Here is an 18,966-nt window from a genome sequence, read left to right on the forward strand (position 1 = left end):
CTTGCAGACGGCCGCCAATTACAAAGAAGAAACCTGTGGCGCGGGCAGACCGCATGGGCGTTCAGATTAAGTGCACACAATGAAAGTTCACGGAATCATTTGGTGTCAGGCTAAAATTCACAGGCCCTGAGCGCACTACCAATATTTGCTCTTCTATTGGCAGATTATTTATTGCGTAACCTACTCCTTCTTTTAACTGAGTGTACTCTCAGATGTCAGCTGGTAGTTGACTGGCCGGCAGTCGAAGAGAGGAGTGCTGAAGGAATCGCGGGCCAGTCACCAAAGCATTGAAGATGTAGGCCTACAGTAAGTTTGCAGTCATCCTTGCGACAAAATGAATGCGCGATTTCTGTGCCTCTTAATTATCGGATATTTGGTTTCATCGTCCAAGTGGATTGTTGCATTGTGTGAGGTCTCGACCTCTATCGCGCGTGTATTTATTTGTTTAGTTTGTTTGGTGTACTCTCTCTCTCTCTCTCTGTGTGTGTGTGTGTGTGTGTGAGTGTGTGTGTGTGAGTGTGTGTGTGTGAGTGTGTGTGTGTGTAGCTGTTAGAGGTCTAGCCACAATTTTTATGTAGATGGAACAGATTTATTCATGTAAAATTACACATGTTCCTAAATTTACATGAAAACAACTATCACTAAAAAATAGTGTTTGCAATGATACTGGGTTCGGATTCTTAACCCGGCATTTATGCTTTGCGTTGCCCCAGTATCCCCAAGAGTTATTTGTAAACCGTTACCTGAACAGCTGAACGACTATTCGATTAAAATATAAAAATCATGCGCCGATTTTCGTAAGAAATGCCAAGTTTTATCTCGTGGAAACGTGTTTCATACATGCAGAAAATAACCATAGGCAACGTGTTGTACAAAAGTTATACAATGTCTTCTTCCCTTGGTGTTTTTGGCAACCGGTTTCCTAAAGACTCAGCTCGGAAGATTGTTTTCCGCGTGTACCCCATCGATTTTTGTTTCTAACCTAACCATAACTAAGTGTATTTTGGTTAGGTTAGAAAAACAAAATCGAGGCGGACACGCGAAAAACAATCTTCCGAGCTGAGTCCTTAGGAAACCGGTTGCCAAAAACACAAGGGAAGACATTGTATAACTTTTGTTCAACACGTACCTATATGGTTATTTTCTGCATGTATGAAACACGTTTCCACGAGATAATACTTGGTATTTCTTTCCCTCGAGTGCGGAACTCCGACGCCAGTACGGGCGCCGGAGACGGACGACGCCGTCAGCTGTTGGCGAAGGGGAGCGCCAGGGATGTTAGACAGTGGCTCAACGAACCTGGTACAGATGTCACTAAAAGCTGGTATCTGGAAAAAAAACAAAAACTGGTACACTCCAAAATCTTACACTGACAAAGATCTTGTAGATTTTGTTTCATAGATTTTATATATATATATATATATATATATATATATATATAATGATATTTATATAAACTGCTTTAATACGATATATACTATGGAAATATAAAAGGTTACACACTTGTCAACAAATAAAGTATGATAAGGTTGGTAACTTATTTTTTATTCAGCGGCACAAATTTTTTTATCTGAATTGAAATAGTTTCGATGCCAATATTCATAAGAAACTCCTTAAGGTATCAATCACATAATAATGATCGATGTTCAAAGTTGGTATTTCTGCATACCAGCACAATTTCTACTTGGTACATGGTACAAGACCCTGAAAAATGGTATGTGTTCCAACAAGTTGGTACGTCTAACATCCCTGGGGAGCGCTGTGCGGGCGCAACAGACCGGCCATTGTGCACCAGCGGCGCGGGTGCCGTTGTTCCCCGGCCACATTGTGTGCTAATACCTGCCTCGCGGCGGCGCCAGAACACAACCACGCGGCCTCGAGCGTGTTCCCGTCCAGGTCCGTGTGTCGGCGACCGCCCTTCTAGATGTTACTATCAGGGACGGAGGATATCTTCTTTCTGATGGGTAGCAGTGTGCTGAAACATGTCTGGCAGGATATATATATATATATATATATATATATATATATATTGGACAAATGTATAATGGAAAAATGTATATTGGACAAATATGTATAATTGAGAAAAAATATATATATATTATATACACGCATATATATCGCATGGCATTTAATTCTGCTGGACTGTTGAAACACCTGACTTGAACCCTTACCCGGACGTAGCTCCACCTGGGGATTTCAGTCTGCAGGTTCCTGTGAAGCCACTCTTCTAGCCCAGCGGGTGCTGTAGTGGTGGAGGGGACATGTTTTCTGGATCTGGTAGCTTCAGTAGGAAGGGGCTCTGGACTATACAGATCTGCAAGCAGACTCCCAATCTACCCTTAAAGGGCGCACATTTGGGAAGGGCGGAAGGTGGGTGCGTTGGCCTTCGGGCCTCCGAAAACATGCGTGTTCCAACGTTCATGTGCAGGATACATATTTTATTATTAATAATTTCTAAGACATCACAATATAAAGTAACTTGGCTTCTAATCGAGCATTCCGACAAAAAAGTTGTTCCAAACTAGGAAATTTCACCTGTCTTCAAGTCTTGCTTCAGTTAGCGCCATTACGCATCAATATTATCGTCTGGCCTCTAATCACCACATATGTACAACAAACTACAAGATCACCATCATTGTTTACGTTAGTTTAACGCGTGACGAATGAATGATTTAAATAAGGTCTTGTAACTAAACAGTTGTGTAATGTTGCGTCAGATTTCATGAACGGTTTAGAAATTATATGGTTGAATGCGTGTGGCGAAAGATCGTAAGTAACTAGACGAATCACCGTCACAGCTGTAAGCTTGCTAGCGGGTATCGCCCGCATGTTTGCAGAGGACGCAGGTATCCGCGGCAGATGTGTTAGTTTTGCGCTGTGCCCCTCGCTTCACCCCCCCCCCCGGCAAAACTTTTTTCCCCCCAATTTTTTTTTCCTACTCCTCTACGGCCGAGGTCCCTTGTCGGTTCCAAAGGCCTGTTCTTCGTTTTTATCCGGCCCCGGCCGAGCCATTGTGGCGGCCGGGCGCTTCAATCAACACACCTCGCTGCAGGAATCCGGCCCTCGCGACGTCAGCGTATTCATCTCTCGCATCGCGCCCTCTTCAGCTGGTAACGTAGATTAATACCCGGTGCTACACGCTCCTTTTATTTTATTTTCTTTCTTCTTTTTAATATCTCATTCAGACTCCGACGATATCCGCAGCGACGCCTTCGACGATGATGGTCTCGAGACGCGAGTAAAAACATCGATCGGCGAGTCATTTTTCTCCCTGTTCGCAGGCGGCGTAGCGACCTTCCAGCGAAGCACGTGTTACGGCCCGTTCTACAGCGGCGCGGTAGACCTTCCACCAGGAACGTCGGAACGTTTTCATGAGTTGTGATGGGGGGGGGGGGGGGGGGGGGGGGGGGGCGAAAATATGTATCACACTTACCTCAGTCCTAGAGCCGTGGGCCCTCCCCCGGAAAAATTGGGAATTTTAGATGCATAATTGTGCTATTTAATGAGTTTCAGAACCAAAATATTAAATATACCATCCAAGAATTTGATGACGTAGTATGTATTAAATACTACTATGACAGTAGATGTAGTACAATTTAAATAAAATACCATCTAAGAATTTGCAATCATTTTACAGTATATTGACAATCATAAATTTGATTTTCTAATCAATGTGATCATCAATGCAACGTTTGTAACCACTGGTTGAGAAAAATACTACTAGGACCAAACATTTATTCTGGGAAAAGGAGGGGGGCGAAATGCTACTCTCGCCCCCCCCCCCCATGCATAACAGCACGGGGGCGACTCGCCCCTGCTGCCCCCCCCCCCCCCCCCCTGTTCCGACGTCCCTGCCTTCCACTGTCGCGTCTGATGCTTCCCCAATGCAGGGAAACGTAACAATCGGCAACCAGTGAGATACGCATTTCAACATTATGAAATATATTATTTTAATTAGAAAATAAAAACAAATTTTTCTCCGAAATTATAGCAGGGCCTGAATGTACATTTATAATTAAAAAAAATAACACACAAAACTAATAAACACTAGATATTCATGCACTTAAAACAATTTATAAAATAATTTTGAACATAAATATGGTTACCACCGTAGTCGAATGCTCGGCTTCTATTGGTCGCACACGGAAGAGCTCAGCATCGCCGAGGTAATCAGCAAGGGGCCGTCTCCGTATGCGTGCTTTTGTAGAAACGTTTTTTTATGAGATCTGTCTGTTTTTTATTTCTTTCAAAAAATTGCAAAGTGAAGTATTAAAAAAAAGCATTTCAGGAAAATGACAGGGAAATTTTTGACACACTGCATCCTAATTTTTCAGGTTTCCCAGGGTTTCCCCCCAAAATTGCTCCAGGATTCCTTACTGTTAGGCCGGCCTTTTCCTGTTTACCCATATTCCTGTTGTGTTTTGTTACCGTCTCTGACATCACTTGTTGACGAAACGCTAGTTAGGCCCCGCCATCTTTTTTTTTCACATAGCAGACTGCGAAGTGTTCAGAATGATCATTTTGAAAATACCTGCTTTGTTTAAAGTATTCCACTTTGGACTAGTTGTTGCTCAGCACAGTGGAGACATTAAACCCCGAGAAACACGCAAACGCATGCATGATCAAAAATAAGTAGTTTGATTGGACGGCACGAAGGCGTGGTTATCGGCGCGCCGGCGGGATCGCGGCTGACGCGGACCGCGGAGTTGGCAACACTGGCGCCGTGGGCGCGGGCGGCGCCAGGCGGCTGAGTCACGGAGATAAGGCGCGGCGCGGCGTGTGTCGTGTCGTGTTCCGGCGCCGGCACGCGCCCGCCCGCTATTTCTGGAGGCCAGTGCTGCCAACACTGCCTTCTCCCGCCCACCGGGTCGCGCCTGATGCCCTCCCCTCCCCGTACCTGATACGACAGTGATGATCTGCCGGAGCGGCTTCAACTCCAAAACTGCTGAGTTACATTTATTTTCAGCTTTACATCACGAGACCATCTAACTCAGCAGCGTAATGGTTCAAACTCACACAAAGACGAAATACGCACAAGTTTTTTTATCGGATATTATCTTTGAAAGATTTGTGCAATGACTTGATGTAGGCTTTGGGACATACGCCATTGCTATGCTCATGTATGTCTGTAGAAGAAAACTACCAAAAAAAAACTAAGCAAAAAATTGCTGTTGTCAGGATTTAAACACCACACAATACTCCACAACAGTAATATGGTCAACAAACAAAGAAAAACAAAAAAAAAATGGACTAACAAAACGAACCCCCCCCCCCACAAATGATGACAGCACAAAAATACCGTAGTTTTCTTCTACAGACGTACATGAGCATAGCAATGGCGTATGTCCAAAAGCCTACATCAAGTCTTTTATCGGAGTAGTTTCAAATAGTTTAAAATTTTCCGTTTGGCGCTGCTATCTGCGCGCGATGATGATGATGGCGAGCAACACACTCACGATTCAGGCAGCGAATTCTAGCGGCGGGATGAGAAATTACTTTGTGATCCGCGTGCAAAAATTTCTGTAATTTAAAAGCGAATATTTCATTCATCAGTACATTCATTGATCACGCTCGGCATTATTTTTAAAGATTTCTACGTAAAAAAATTTCGTGTATTGAGTTTTGTGATTTTGAAACACGAGAACACACGAATTTGCTCATCACGGACGAGTTCATTTTTTTTCAATTAAGGATTTCCCCCCCCCCCCCCTCCCCGCTGTTCCGGGTGATCATAACTAAATTGAAGGATTGGTGTAGTTTCTATTGCTTCCCTTGAAGGAAGTCGCTGGAAAGCGGACTTTCCGACCGTGTGACCCGGGATGCGTGGATCTCTGGCTTCCCCGCGATGAACGTCTTACGTGGAGTCTGTATTTTACTGTTGTCTCCGCGCCTAGGCCGGGACGAAGGGACATCTCCAGACCTTTTAGGATGGGAGGCCAGCTAGGAGAAGGAAGAAAAAAAAGGAAAGGACGAGGAAGCAAGAAAAAAAAAGTGGAGGGTAGCCTGGTATCGGCTTGGGTCCACAGCTACAAGGCCCGCACTCTTGATGAGAGCCTGTGTTTTAACGAAGAATGTGGCCCCCGCTCGGCTACAGTCCGCGCGCGCACAACTTGAGACGACGCCGCGCCGACCGCTGCTACGCGACTGCAAACAGCGGCTTTGGTTTCTGTAGCGGCTTCGCTCGTTCTTGAAATAGCTTGTTTGGTTTACTCAACAGGGTGTCCAACATCATAGAAAACACGGAATAGTCAAGAAATTTTGAAATTTCTGAAGGGTGGGAAAAATGGAATTGTTATGGAAGTATGTTAGTTCAGGGAATTAAAACGAAACTGGTTATACAATGCTCATACTGTAGCGAAAATTCGTTAACTGTACAACGCATTTTGTATTTGGGCCCAGATGTGCCGATTTTTTTTTGGCACGTGAGGTAGAATCGTAAGTGATGGTGCCTTGGAGTGTAAGAAACAACACTTCATGCATAGTTTTCAGTCTTTTTTTTAGTGTGTAAGCAGTTTAGTTACAGGATTGAATAATCCGTGACTGGCAATGTTAAATTTATGTTGGTTGTCTTCAATGGAAATATCAGATTTCATGGTCAGCAGAAGACCTGGAGAAATCAGGGAAAAGCCATAGAATTCTGTTGTGATCATGCCTTAGAAGTGTTCCTAAGTAATTTAAATCGATGCATAAATATTATTTTTAGTTTTGTTTCTCGACATTTTACTAAGTGAATATATGTCTATAATCATGTGTATATATATATATATATACACACACACATACATACATACATTTGGATTCTGTATTACAGTTATACATGGTCATCAACATAACTAACAAAACCCCAGTATGTTAGCTTTTATTGAGGCACTAAACTTTTTATAAATATTTAAATAATTACTTAATTAGTCAATAAGAAAATTCGTTTTCTCATACTTTTTGTCTAGGAAAATAAACCGAAATATTAAATTTATTTCGTGCACTTTGCATAAAATATACTCTTGGACAAAATAAGTTATGTAAAGTAAAGCTTGCCACTCATTTTAACACACTGCCACAGGCTCATGAGAGAGCAGCTATTAGATGGAATTTCTGTGAGTGAACGAATGTGGCTAGTTTTATGAATGAGCTTTTTTATTGGTTTCTTGGTGATCACAGTTTGTTAGCACAATATTATTTTTTCTCTGGTAGTTCTTACCTACAATGGCATAAATTTTATCTCAAAAGTTAATTTTCTCACACGTTGCACACTAACTCGCCAGCACACCCAGTTGTCTATCAACGGATTTCTCCGAAGCTATCACCAGTAATAGTAGTAACATCGCAAGCTAGCCTGTTGCCTATTATTCACAAGGTGAACCACATGAGTAATCGTAGCTTGTAATATTGTTTTGAATTCGCCCCCGGAAATGCTTGTTCACACACTGCTTTTTTGGCACAAAATAAATTTTAATCCAGCCAACATTATTCATAGAGTAAAATTATTTTTTTATTCCTAGCAAACACGTGTTCATATAAGTATAAACGAGGAATTATGTGAACTATGACTACGTTATCTGAAACCATTTAAATATGTAGTCTACATGCAATATAAATTTTACAATAGCAATTTTTTTTGTAAATAAAATAGAAATATTGAGGATAGTGTGTATTTATAAATGATTTATACGTAATACGTTTCGCGATGTGCGTTAAAAATCATGTGGGTTTTATATTGGCGCGTCGTTAAATTTTTTCGAGGAATGGTTTTTGGTTTTAATTTCATTGATGGTGATCGGGTTATTTATTTGCTGAGAGTCCGACGCGGGGCTGGCAATAGCGGCGAGTCTGCGGTTTGCTGTTGGGCGCGACCGAACTGTTGGTTTGTTTCTCCGCCGGTGTACGCTCGCCAGGAGTTTGTGGAGGAGGAGGGGGGGGGGGGGGGGGAGGGACGTCTGGAACTCATCAGCGATAAAGATGGGCCGCGCTCGGAAAAGGACGAACATGCCCGAGGATCCCCGCGGAGCTAGAGGCAACAGCGACCCAAGTGGCCGGGGAAGGAAACTCTCTTTCTCTCTCTCTCTCTCTCTCTCTCTGGTCACTCCATTCTTCTTCACTCTTTTCATCCTCTCACCGACTCAACCTCACCCCACCGACGGTGTTTTCCGTGAGTTTACGGTTGGATTTTTGGTTTGTTAAAAAAAGGGGGGGGGGGGAGCGGTGGTTTAGCCCTATTCTAGTTGCCAGGAAAAAAAAGAATATCTATGATAAGAGGGGAGACGTAGATTGTTATTGTTAGTATTATTTCTGTCGTGTCCATCGAGCTATTTTGTTTCCGGCAAGAAGCTGTTTTTTTTTTTTTTTTTTTTTTTAATGCTGTGTTGCCAGAACGCGTGAAAGTTTGGCTACGTAAATTTTTTAATTTTATTCGGTAGTTCACAGGAATGACTCAAAAATAATACACGTTGATATAGTGACAGTGCGACTAAATTTCCGGACGCTACAGACTTTCGGATTGGAAAGTTTTTTTCTATTACCATCAGGTAGCGGGCGCGGCGTTACTGAAATACGTGTCAGAATCTTGTTGCATTGGTAATAATATTATGCGTATATTTTTCATGAATTAGTCAATTTAGCTCTAGTCTTTAGTGTATTTACAACACCAAAGTTTAAAAGACCAGTTAAAAACAAGTTTTTTTTGTTTAACCCAGCTTTTTTATTACTTTATTTTTGGTTCTCAGCATGTTCTATTTCGAATGAAAGCCATACAGCATCCCGATTTCTGCCGCTCATGTTGAACCAGAAAAGTTGTAACATCAAAGAACTGAAGGCCAGCAAATCTACACATCTGACTGGGACTTAACCACAGAAAGGGTATTTCCCCACAAGAGGAGAGTTCTCCATAGAATGGGCGTTTTCCACAGAATAGGTATTTATTTAATAATACATTTTTTACACGCTGTCTAAAATTCATTAATTTAATTTTACAGGAGTATTTAGCTGGGTATAATTTTTAAATTATTTAGATAATTGAAATTATAAGATCTTGATTAGTATAAAATTTGTATTTGTTCCTGTAAATCTCAAGAAATATTGAGCTAACTTTTGTTGCTATTAAAGTGGCATCAGGCCTTTCATTAAAAAACTAAGAAATTCTATTTAGAAATACATTATTAAAAAAAAAAACATTTGTTCAAACCAGCAACCTTAATTCATGCACAAAGTTTTCCGAATGAACGTTGCATAACATTTCTCTCAAACATGTCGATTTAAAAGATCGCAGACATTGTGCTGGCGGTCGTATGTTAGATAATAGTTTGTTTTGGTTTGTGCAATGTTCACGGTGACGCGATATTTTGGTGTCGCATCGCGTCCGTCCCGCTACTGTGATTCCAGCCGTCGTGTTCTAACACTGTGTTTCAACTGAAAAGAGAAAGTCTTGGAAATGATTGTGGAGCAGTTAGTTGGTCTGGATGTCGGAATGCACTCGTCATCCAGCGGATACAGGCCATTGTCGGCGGCTGTCGGATGTTCGTGGGCGAGCTGTCGTGATGTGTCTCCGTGTCTCCGACGATCACGGACGAGACGTCCCGCCTCCAGAACAGTCTCCCCCTCCCCCCTCCCCCTCCCCCTCTCCCCTCCACCAGGCGCCGTGCCGCGAAGCTCTCAGACCTGCGGCCGGTCCCTGTCATCCGAGTGTGAATGACAGTCACACTGTCTACCCGTCTACAATCGCAGTGTCCGATGACCGAATACACTGATTTCTAAAGCAGTCACAAGAGCGCAGTAAACATAAGAGCGGCAGAATCGCTTTGTTTTTGTTCATGCATTGTAAATGAATATGCAGCTTAGTTTTAATATTAATTTAACTCGTGAAATATGTAGAGAATTAATAATATTTAATTATTAGGTAAGGCAAATTTAAATGCTAATATAATAAATTTTAATCACACTTAAAAATTAAATTCGTGTGTTCCGGTCGTTGAAAAGCGCCTGTCGCAAACGGACACCACTAATCAAAATTTCGTTTAGGTCTTCGTGGCTTCCTGTTCCTACCACAATGTCCGTTATTTTCTGTTTACCTTTGAACAGGCAGTTAACACGAGTGTTGTTGTTTTATGCTAACAAAGGACACAGATTGGGACAAAAATACTTACCAATTTATTCGGATCAGGGAGGTTCGGACCATGGCCCACACCACTCTTGACGTCAGAGGGCCACGAGGTCCAATCAGCGACCAGTGTCCTTCGGACACAATTTAGGACATTGTAATTTTAGACGGGACTTAATTTTCCATAATTCATCCGGGGAATTTTTTAAACTTGTGTTTCAGTGCATAGTCATAGCATACACATTATAATGCGGGGTAGGCATGGCCAGGGGCGGAGACAAAGGGGGGGGGGGGGGGGTTAGGGGTTCAAACCACCCCCCTTCCCTTAGCACCAAATCTTTAATTAATTTCTTATTCATCACTCAATCAAATTTCATATTAAAATTAATACAATTTTTACCATTACAATATTTAAATTTAAGTACCGAAAACTGCTAAAATAGCACTTTTTTACACCTTAAAATCCAAATTTTCCCGGGGTGGACCCCCGGACCCCCGCTTTAATACAGGTGGGGGGGGGGGGGCATGCTTCTTAATACCCCCCATACACAAATCCTGGCTACGCCACTGGGCAAGGCTCTGTTTGAAATAAAGAGTATAAAGTATTAGCCCAGCAATGGGGTTAGTGGAGGCGGTATTTTCTTTATCGCTTTATAAAAAATTGCAACGTAGGTTAATTGTTTAAATAAAAAAAAAGATGGTCGGGGATATTTGAAATGTTCATGGACACCCCGAGAGCCGAAGCACGCGTGGAAGTGAACGCGCAGATGCTTGGACGGCCTGGCGGTTTAAGCACGCAGCAAACGCCCCTGGCCTGAGAGAGGGTTGTTGCGTCGCGCGCGGAGTTGGTGGGTGTTCCTTTGACGGCGAGGGGTCGCGGGTTATCGCACTGACCTGAGAGGCGGACTATGGCCCACCCTCCTCCTGCCCCCAGCCGTCACTGGGGCCTCTGCGAGTCTCCGCTTCACCACTCACTCACTCGCACATCTTCATTACAACTGTAATCATCGGCTATCTTTACCATCATCGCATCCACACAATTTGGGCAAAATAACCGAGTATGAAGGTTTTTAAAAACCGTCGAATCCATCATTGGCGTTCTTTGTTTTACATTTCTTCCCGCTAATCTTAGTGCTGACGATTTTTTTTTGGGTTTGGTTTTGTTTATTTTCAAAATTCCAATTCAATTTTTTTTAAGGAATTACATGTATAATGAAACAGTGCTAGAGTTTTCTGCCTGTAGACTGCCGTAGCGAAGCACGAGTACGTTTTAATATCGACAATGAACATTTTCAAAGCCTGTGCCACGAAACTTGTCTAAAAGCAAATGGTACCCACTTAAATTGTTTACAAACACAGTTGATAGAACAACAGTGGCAGTAGAATACGGACGCTACTTTCGAGATCTTTCATTTGAGACAATGTTACCATGAGTTTATGGCATTTTGTTATGATAGAACGTAAGCGTGTGTAACTAAGCGTTATATCGGTAAAATAAGACAGTCATCATTCATATAAATTATATATATATAATTTGTCTCATGTTTCATTTCTATTTATTTATCAATCGAGTAGTGATTTCCTGTTAATTAGATGGATCCCTGCCCCAAGATCTGGCCGTAACGCGTACATATATATATATATACCTGAGATATTTTTTTGTCTTTAAGAAACGAACCTAGAATAATTTGGCTTGGAAAGAATTGTTTTTAGTATATGTGCAATTAATATATTAATTTTAACAATTCTACATCATATGCCTGTTGAAAATTCTTTCTTGTTAAGTTTACTAAATAAGCAACTGGTAGTTACCTAAATAAATATGAAGTAGAACAAATTTTTGTTTAACGGTGTAGCCGTCCGCGTGATTGAAGTGGCCGCGCTTCGTTTATCGCATTCATCAGCCGCGCCGCCTGTCGCGACCTGCCCACGGCCGCCGCGCCGCTGCGAAACAGGCGGGCGCCTGGAACCGGTTTAATGAGTGTTCGCAGCGTGGCGCCATTAGCTCCCGGCGGCCGTGTTACGAACTACGAGCACGCCCGCGTGGGCGGCTATAAATAGACGAGGCTCGCTGGCGCTCCGGACATCTTGCGGCGCCCGAGGGAAGCTTTAGGCGCTGGGTCTGTGCGGTGTACTGTATGGGTAGGGATAGGAAAAATTCGCGGGTTCAATGACCTGCAGGATGAACTCCATAGCTCTACGTACACTCGGTCAAATGCCACCCACCCATTGGCTGCCGTCTTGTGAGACGTCCCAACGTAGCAGCCTGTGATTCGATAAAGCTTTGGTCGGGCGTTTCTAATTGGCCCAGAGTCATCCAGGTGAGTTGTGAGCCAATAGCAGAGGCAGCACTGAGGTGTAACTATTTGTATTTTAGCCTGTCGCGAATTGAACCCGCGAATTTTTCCTATCCCTATGTATGGGGAAGCCTACAACTCACGTAGTTTCGGTTCCCTACCCCGTTCGTGCAACTTCGGATTTCTCTCAAAAATTGAAATTAAAAAAAAAATCGAAGGGTTTGGTTAGGTTAGGTCAGTCACAGCATGCTTGTTTTCATTGGAAACTTCTGATTTAGCGGCTGAAGTGGAGTTAATACCAAAACGCAAAACTTCGGAAATCTTCGGAAATTCTTGCAGGGAACCGAAACTACGTGAGTTGTAGGCTTTCCATACTGTATGTGCTTCGTCGCAAGACATCACCAACCTCACAATGTGAAACTGAGAAGAAAAAAAGAATAAAACATTTTTTTTCACCGGTTTTCCCCCCAGTAATTTTTCACGAAAATGTGCAATTTTCTCAATAATGTAATTAAACTGGCATTTTCTTTCAGTTTGTGATAATTTAATACGTGAATACGTGATGCGTGTGATTAAAAAAAAATGATCTTGCCTTTTGTACACACACGTCTGCATATTTAAATTTTTTCTTAAACTCCATTTCAAATCTAGAAGGCGGAAATGCAACCCGAAAACATGAAGTTTAAAGTTTGTCGATTCTCGCATTGCGTTTTTACGTCATTTATAAACGTCATGTCTGCATTGCAGAACGCACGTGAATTGCCCTAAAATAACTGTCATTTGTAAACTATGTTGGCACAAAAAATTTGTCGCGATAAATCACCATTTTATGTTTGTGATACAACAGTCCGACCCAGCCAAGTGTTTATTTTTACTTCGCAGAGTCGATAACAAAGAAATGTAGACTCGATAACAAAGAAACTTTGATTTGGCGCCTATGGTTTAATCACGGAAAATTTCGGGTAGCAGTCCGAATACAGAGACTCTACGCAGTTCTGTTACACTCAGGGGCGCAACAACTAAATTTCCAAAGGGGGGCAATATACCTTTTTATAAAGAATCATAGATCCCCCCTATTGAAGCGGGGGGTCCGGGGGTCCTCCCCCTGGGAAAATTTGTATTTTAAGGTGGAAAATGGTCCTATTTAAACAGTTTTATTATCTAAAAATTGATTACACAGCACTTTATTTGCCCCCGTTTGCCCCCACTTCATGGTTTCAGAGGGGGGTGGGGGAGCGGGGGGCAAAATACCTTTGCCCCCCCCTTGTTGTTGCGCCCCTGGTTACACTAAAAAACGCACATACAATTGCGATCTCCGTGACAGTGATTTATGACTCGGCATCGGCAAAAATTAGATAGTGAGATCTATCGTTAAAATGTGGAAATAAGGAGAGATACGTTATTAAAAAGTACGGAGTTCAACTTTTTTTTTTACCAGGTTTCCTTGAGCTACAGATCGTGCAGCGCGGGCGTGTTGTCCCACTGTTGCCCGCACGTCAGCGGGTCTTCGGTTAGACGGCCGGTGGTGAGGGGGGAAATACTTTTTTGTGCCCCGTTATACCCGCTGTTTGGATAACAGTCGCGTCTCCACAAACACAACCCGCCCCGGGCGGACAACCGGCGGCATTCAGCCCGCGTTAACTGGTCTCCGCGCTAATTAACAAAACACACACAACACTCTCTCGCGGGGCCGACGGGGAATTCTTCCGGACCACCCTCCTTCATTTCCCAGGGAGCGGGAGAACAAACTTCCGTCGCCCACGTTCGCTGCCCAGAACGTGTGAGAGCTTAACTATGATGTGATAATAACAGTTAGGGGCAGGCACTGAACACTTATTAGACTGCAACATGGTGCACCTGTGGTTTCTTCCTTGTGATTGGCGGCCGTCTGCGAGAGAAGTCGTTGCCTTGTTTGACCGGGCCACTCAGGATCCTTTTACTTCCGCACTGAATCACTGTGATTGGAGTTGTAACAATCGATGTGTACCTGGGAGAAACCCACCCAATCACGAAACACAGACGATGCTATAGTTTTTTTAACTTTCATTTAGACTCAAAATCTTTTCGCGAAATCTGCATGCCCCTAATAACAGTCTATTTCCCTGCGGCGAATACGACAATGTCACTCTTGACGCTATCGTAAATAACGTATTGTATCGTACGTATGTTGGCCTTATTTATCTCGTTAAGGAGCCCACCTAGACATGAGTGGGTCTGTGTTGATGAGGCGGGATAGTGCGACGCTCGCTGGTGCTTCAAGCGCAGTAGGTATCTCCTCCAAGAGGTCCTGGAATAGCACACAGTTTTCGCGTCGTGCATTGGGCAACTATGAGATTTGTGCTGTAACTATAGCATTATATGGCGGATGAATGAAGATGAAAGGCGTAATTTAAGTCCCTTTTCGAGTGCTTCCGAGAATCTGTACCGAGCGTTTCATGCCTAAATTATTCTGAAAACACGCACTTTCCTTCACTCTTCTTTAAAATCGAAAGACGAAAACGGATCCACTCACACGCTCTCAGCGTATGCTTTTTTGTAAATATAGACACGGCAAATTTTAGACGGTTTTTAAATTTTTCATGGTTTCGAATGAATCTCTGCATTCCTTATGTGTGCCCAGCCAGGTGGAGAAAGCTCGTTGTGTTGAGAACGCAGGTGTTGTATTTCAGAACCTCTTTGGTTTGCTTAAAGGAAAAAAATAACTACATTTTGTGAAAGAAAGTATCATTACGCGGTATGTGTGTTCGACCACCAGGCTAGACTCGAGTCGGGAGCGGATGCAAAATTTCATTGGCTGGGATAGTTGGGGGAGGGGGCGGGGAGAATCACCTCGCTCGCTGTTTGCTGTGAAATTATTATCTTTTGTTAGTGGGAATGATAAATTTTTTTTTTTAGGATGTCGGGTGAGGGATTATATATCATCCCAATCTACCACTTCCTCTTCCGGAGTACCCACCTGTTCACTGAACCTCTCGCTAGAGGGGTGGTTTTTACTAAATACTGGCTGTCGCTTGTGTTGGACCGTTGGACGCCACCCCCGTCTTTCGCGAATCTGCCCGGGATTCGCACGGCCTGTCAGCGTTATGTCTGTGGACCTGCAGAATATCCATGACTTGTCCAGAAGTACACTTAACGATCCGATTAGTTTTCCATCGATTGTTACATCTCCAGAGGTACACACAAAGTAGTCAATGTTTGGACGTGTCAAACTTTTCATGACCAAATGAAATTCCCTTCAATCCTGACAGTGGCGGATCCAAAGGGGGGCACCAGGGGCAAGTGCCCCCCCCCCCACGAAAAACCAGTTGTCTGCTGCATTAATATTGCCGACAAAAATGATTGTTTCTGAAATCAATAAAATGGATTTTTTATATAATTAATGAATTTCTTGTAGAATCATTAAATCTGGTGGTTGGATGTTATGTGTAGTGTGAGTAGATTAAATACAAATTTAGTAATTTTAAGACATATTTTCTCTGGCTAATCTGAAATCCTAGAGTGCCCCCCCCCCCCCCCCCCTCCGAGGTGAACCTCTGGATCCGCCACTGAATCCTGATTGTGTCCAAATTATAATGCGAAACACACAGGTCTCTAGTCCCGCCGGATCAGCCACGACCCAGTCGCGCGAGAAGCGGCGAATACTCCCGATGTCGGCGGCGCCCTGTGACGTCACGGCCCTCGGCGGACACACACTGCGCAGCCGCCGGCGGTCGGGCCCGCTTCCTGTTTGTGCCTGGAATATGCGCGCCGATGGCGTGTATATACGCCCCAGTTTCTGTCGCGGGGCCCGCCTTCCTCCCACGTCACGGCACACGTGTGGCCCACGTGTGGGCCAGCGCCTGCGCGCTTCTCTTCCTCGCCACCGCTTCTCACTGCTTTAATTGTGTGGTAATATCCTAGATCAGCGACTTCTAGCAAAAAAAATTTGGTTGTCTGTAAAGTCGGTTTACGGACGATAGTTTAACGTGACAACGTCATAACAAAACATTGATGAAATGATTGCATACTTTTATGAATAAAATTGAATCATTTTTATTTTAATAATAAAAATAAATACTTAAAATTATATAAGATTTTTAAAATGCAAGAATAATTAACCTTCATTGCCGCAATTGTTATTGTAATAAGCAATGAAAACCACATTAACTTTTCACTTCACTTTATAAACAGTCGAGTGGAAGAGAGAGAAATGCGGCGCAAGCGTACAATGAGCGTAACGGGACACAGCGTAACGGAACAATGTGCGTAACGGGACACTTTTTCGTGCGTGCAGCCTGCGTTCATTGATTTATTAGACGTCACGTCAAAAAAAATTCTTAAATTGTATATTTTTTTACCACAAATATTGCCTTGATTACCCCACCAACTGTTTAAATAATTTTACATTATTTCAACGTACGTTACCTAACGTTAACGTACCTACAGTTTTAGGTAACCTAACCAACCCGAACCTACAGTTAATTTTAGTTCCAGGTCGTATAAATTCTTCTAATATCGCAGAGCCGCTCGTACAGAATAATCACAGTAATTAGGGGAACTTCAAACAACATTTTTTAAATTTAATTTTTTTCCATAACATAATCGAATATTACTGTTTATAATAGTTTTTTATTTATTCAAGAGCGTACGCAATAAAAAAAAGTTTGGGGGCGGCACCACTTTTCTCGCTGTTTGCTTTCAAACTATTTTCTTTTGTGGGAGCAATTAATATTTTTTATAGTTTCGGGATACACCCCTCACACCCCACCCCCCTGCCCAGGCCCTTGTTTTCGTCTCGAGACAGCATGTGCTGTCCGCGCCGAACGGTCGCTGGTCTTCGGAGCGGCGCGGATCTCCGCAGCTGACACACGGACGAACAGAACAGTACTATACTGTCTCCTGTGGTGATACATGCCCGCGCAACGCATTCCCACCCCGGCGAGACGTTTGGCGCGCACAGTACCTGTGTGTTCATCCGCGATATGGGCTAGAACCAGGGTCGGCGCGTCCATATAGGCGAACTAGGCAACCGCCCACGGCGCCAAGTAGCTGGGGGCGGCGCAGCACGACACACAACAGCTCATATAATATGTTTAACGATTGTTGAAACTAGATGAAAATGGATTTTTGTAACAGTTTGGAATGTTTATATTGATATAAGTAATTATTTAAAGTCCACGGTGACCTGTTTATGATTTGTAATAAGTAAAAAAACTAAAAAAAAAAAAAACACAAGCCTGCTTTCATTTGATTGTTGACAAAATCTTAGGCTTACGTGATGTATTTTGAGGCAAGGAAATTTTTTTTTTGTGGTGTTTGGCCGATTGGGGGGGGGGGGGGGGGGGGCATTAAGGTTTTTCGCCTAGGGCGCGATTTTATCTTGCACCGGCCCTGGCTAGAACCGGCGGGATGTGTACGGGAAGTAAGTCCTTATATCGCCCGTGTCATACAAGTGGGTTCTCGGCGGCAGCTTATGAGCCTGCGTCTGTTATTTGCGTTTCGGAGCCCGTGAACTTCTGCTTCGAAACGAAATATTTGCCCTCTCTATTGTGAGTATTGCAACGGTTCCTAATAATAATAAAAATAATTATCATAAATGCCTGTGCTCGGTAGGTTCTTTGATTTAATTTTGTCCAGAAGGCGGAAACGTTCTCAACTAAATATAGTGACCAAGAAAGATATTGTGTGCTGTAATTTAAATATTCATTTGATCTTTTCCAAGCGAGTCATTGTAACGATCTCCGTAACACAGGCTTAGGCCCGGCCTACAATGTCACGTAAACGGAGACGGATCTCTGGGAACATGTCACTATCGCGTCTCATGCTCACGCAATAAACGGAAACAACAAATAGCAACCAATGAAATTGCGTTTCTAGGTTACGAGGTATTAATTTAATTAAAAAAAAAAACTCAGAAATGATAGCACGGGCAGAATCCACAGACAGTGTGTAATAAAAATAAACGTCAAAGTAATAATAGAACACTAGATATTCTTGTACTTGAAACAATTTTTAACGTATTTAGAACATAAAACAAATATGGCTACCACCGCAGCTAAGTGTTGTAGAAACTCTGTACCGTGAGATTTCGTCTGTTAACGTTATCCGTCTCCGTTTACGTGTATTTGTAGAACGGCCCTTACGGTTTGAGGAGTTCCTGCTCCGAGTCCCATAGTTGTCATCGAACAAATTACAATGTCACAAATTAGTAGAGACCTGCGAAATTTGCGGATTCATTTCGTGATACGCTACAATTCAAATAATTATACCTTAGCGCTGCTTCTGCAATTGGTTCTCTGTTAATCTGGAGAACTGAGGGCCAATTAGAGACCCTCGCTCAAAGAAGTGTCGAATCACAGACACTCGGTCGAGACGACTCACAAGTCAGCAGCTAATGAACATGTGGCATTTGCCCGAGTGTGTAGAATTTAGTAGAGTATATCCTGGAGGTTATTGAACCCGCGAATTTTGCAGGTCTCTATACAAATTAGTCATTAAAGGGATGGTTGGACTAAGGCGCCAATCATTAAAAAAATAAATTATCGGGTCCTTGGTTAAGAGCATTGGACTGATGTGTTCCGCACCGCGGAAGACGACGAC

At 43.0% G+C, this 18,966-nt stretch overlaps 1 protein-coding gene across 1 annotated transcript in view; it reads left to right on the forward strand.

Annotated features, from left to right (window-relative positions):
- The window catches only part of LOC134534096 (BMP and activin membrane-bound inhibitor homolog), a 63,435-nt gene that overhangs the window by 35,988 nt on the left and 8,481 nt on the right, over nucleotides 1-18,966 (forward strand). The gene's annotated exons all lie outside the window — the stretch shown is intronic.

Source organism: Bacillus rossius, chromosome 7 (genome assembly GCF_032445375.1).
Source record: "Bacillus rossius redtenbacheri isolate Brsri chromosome 7, Brsri_v3, whole genome shotgun sequence".
NCBI classification, from domain to species: Eukaryota; Metazoa; Arthropoda; class Insecta; order Phasmatodea; family Bacillidae; genus Bacillus; species Bacillus rossius.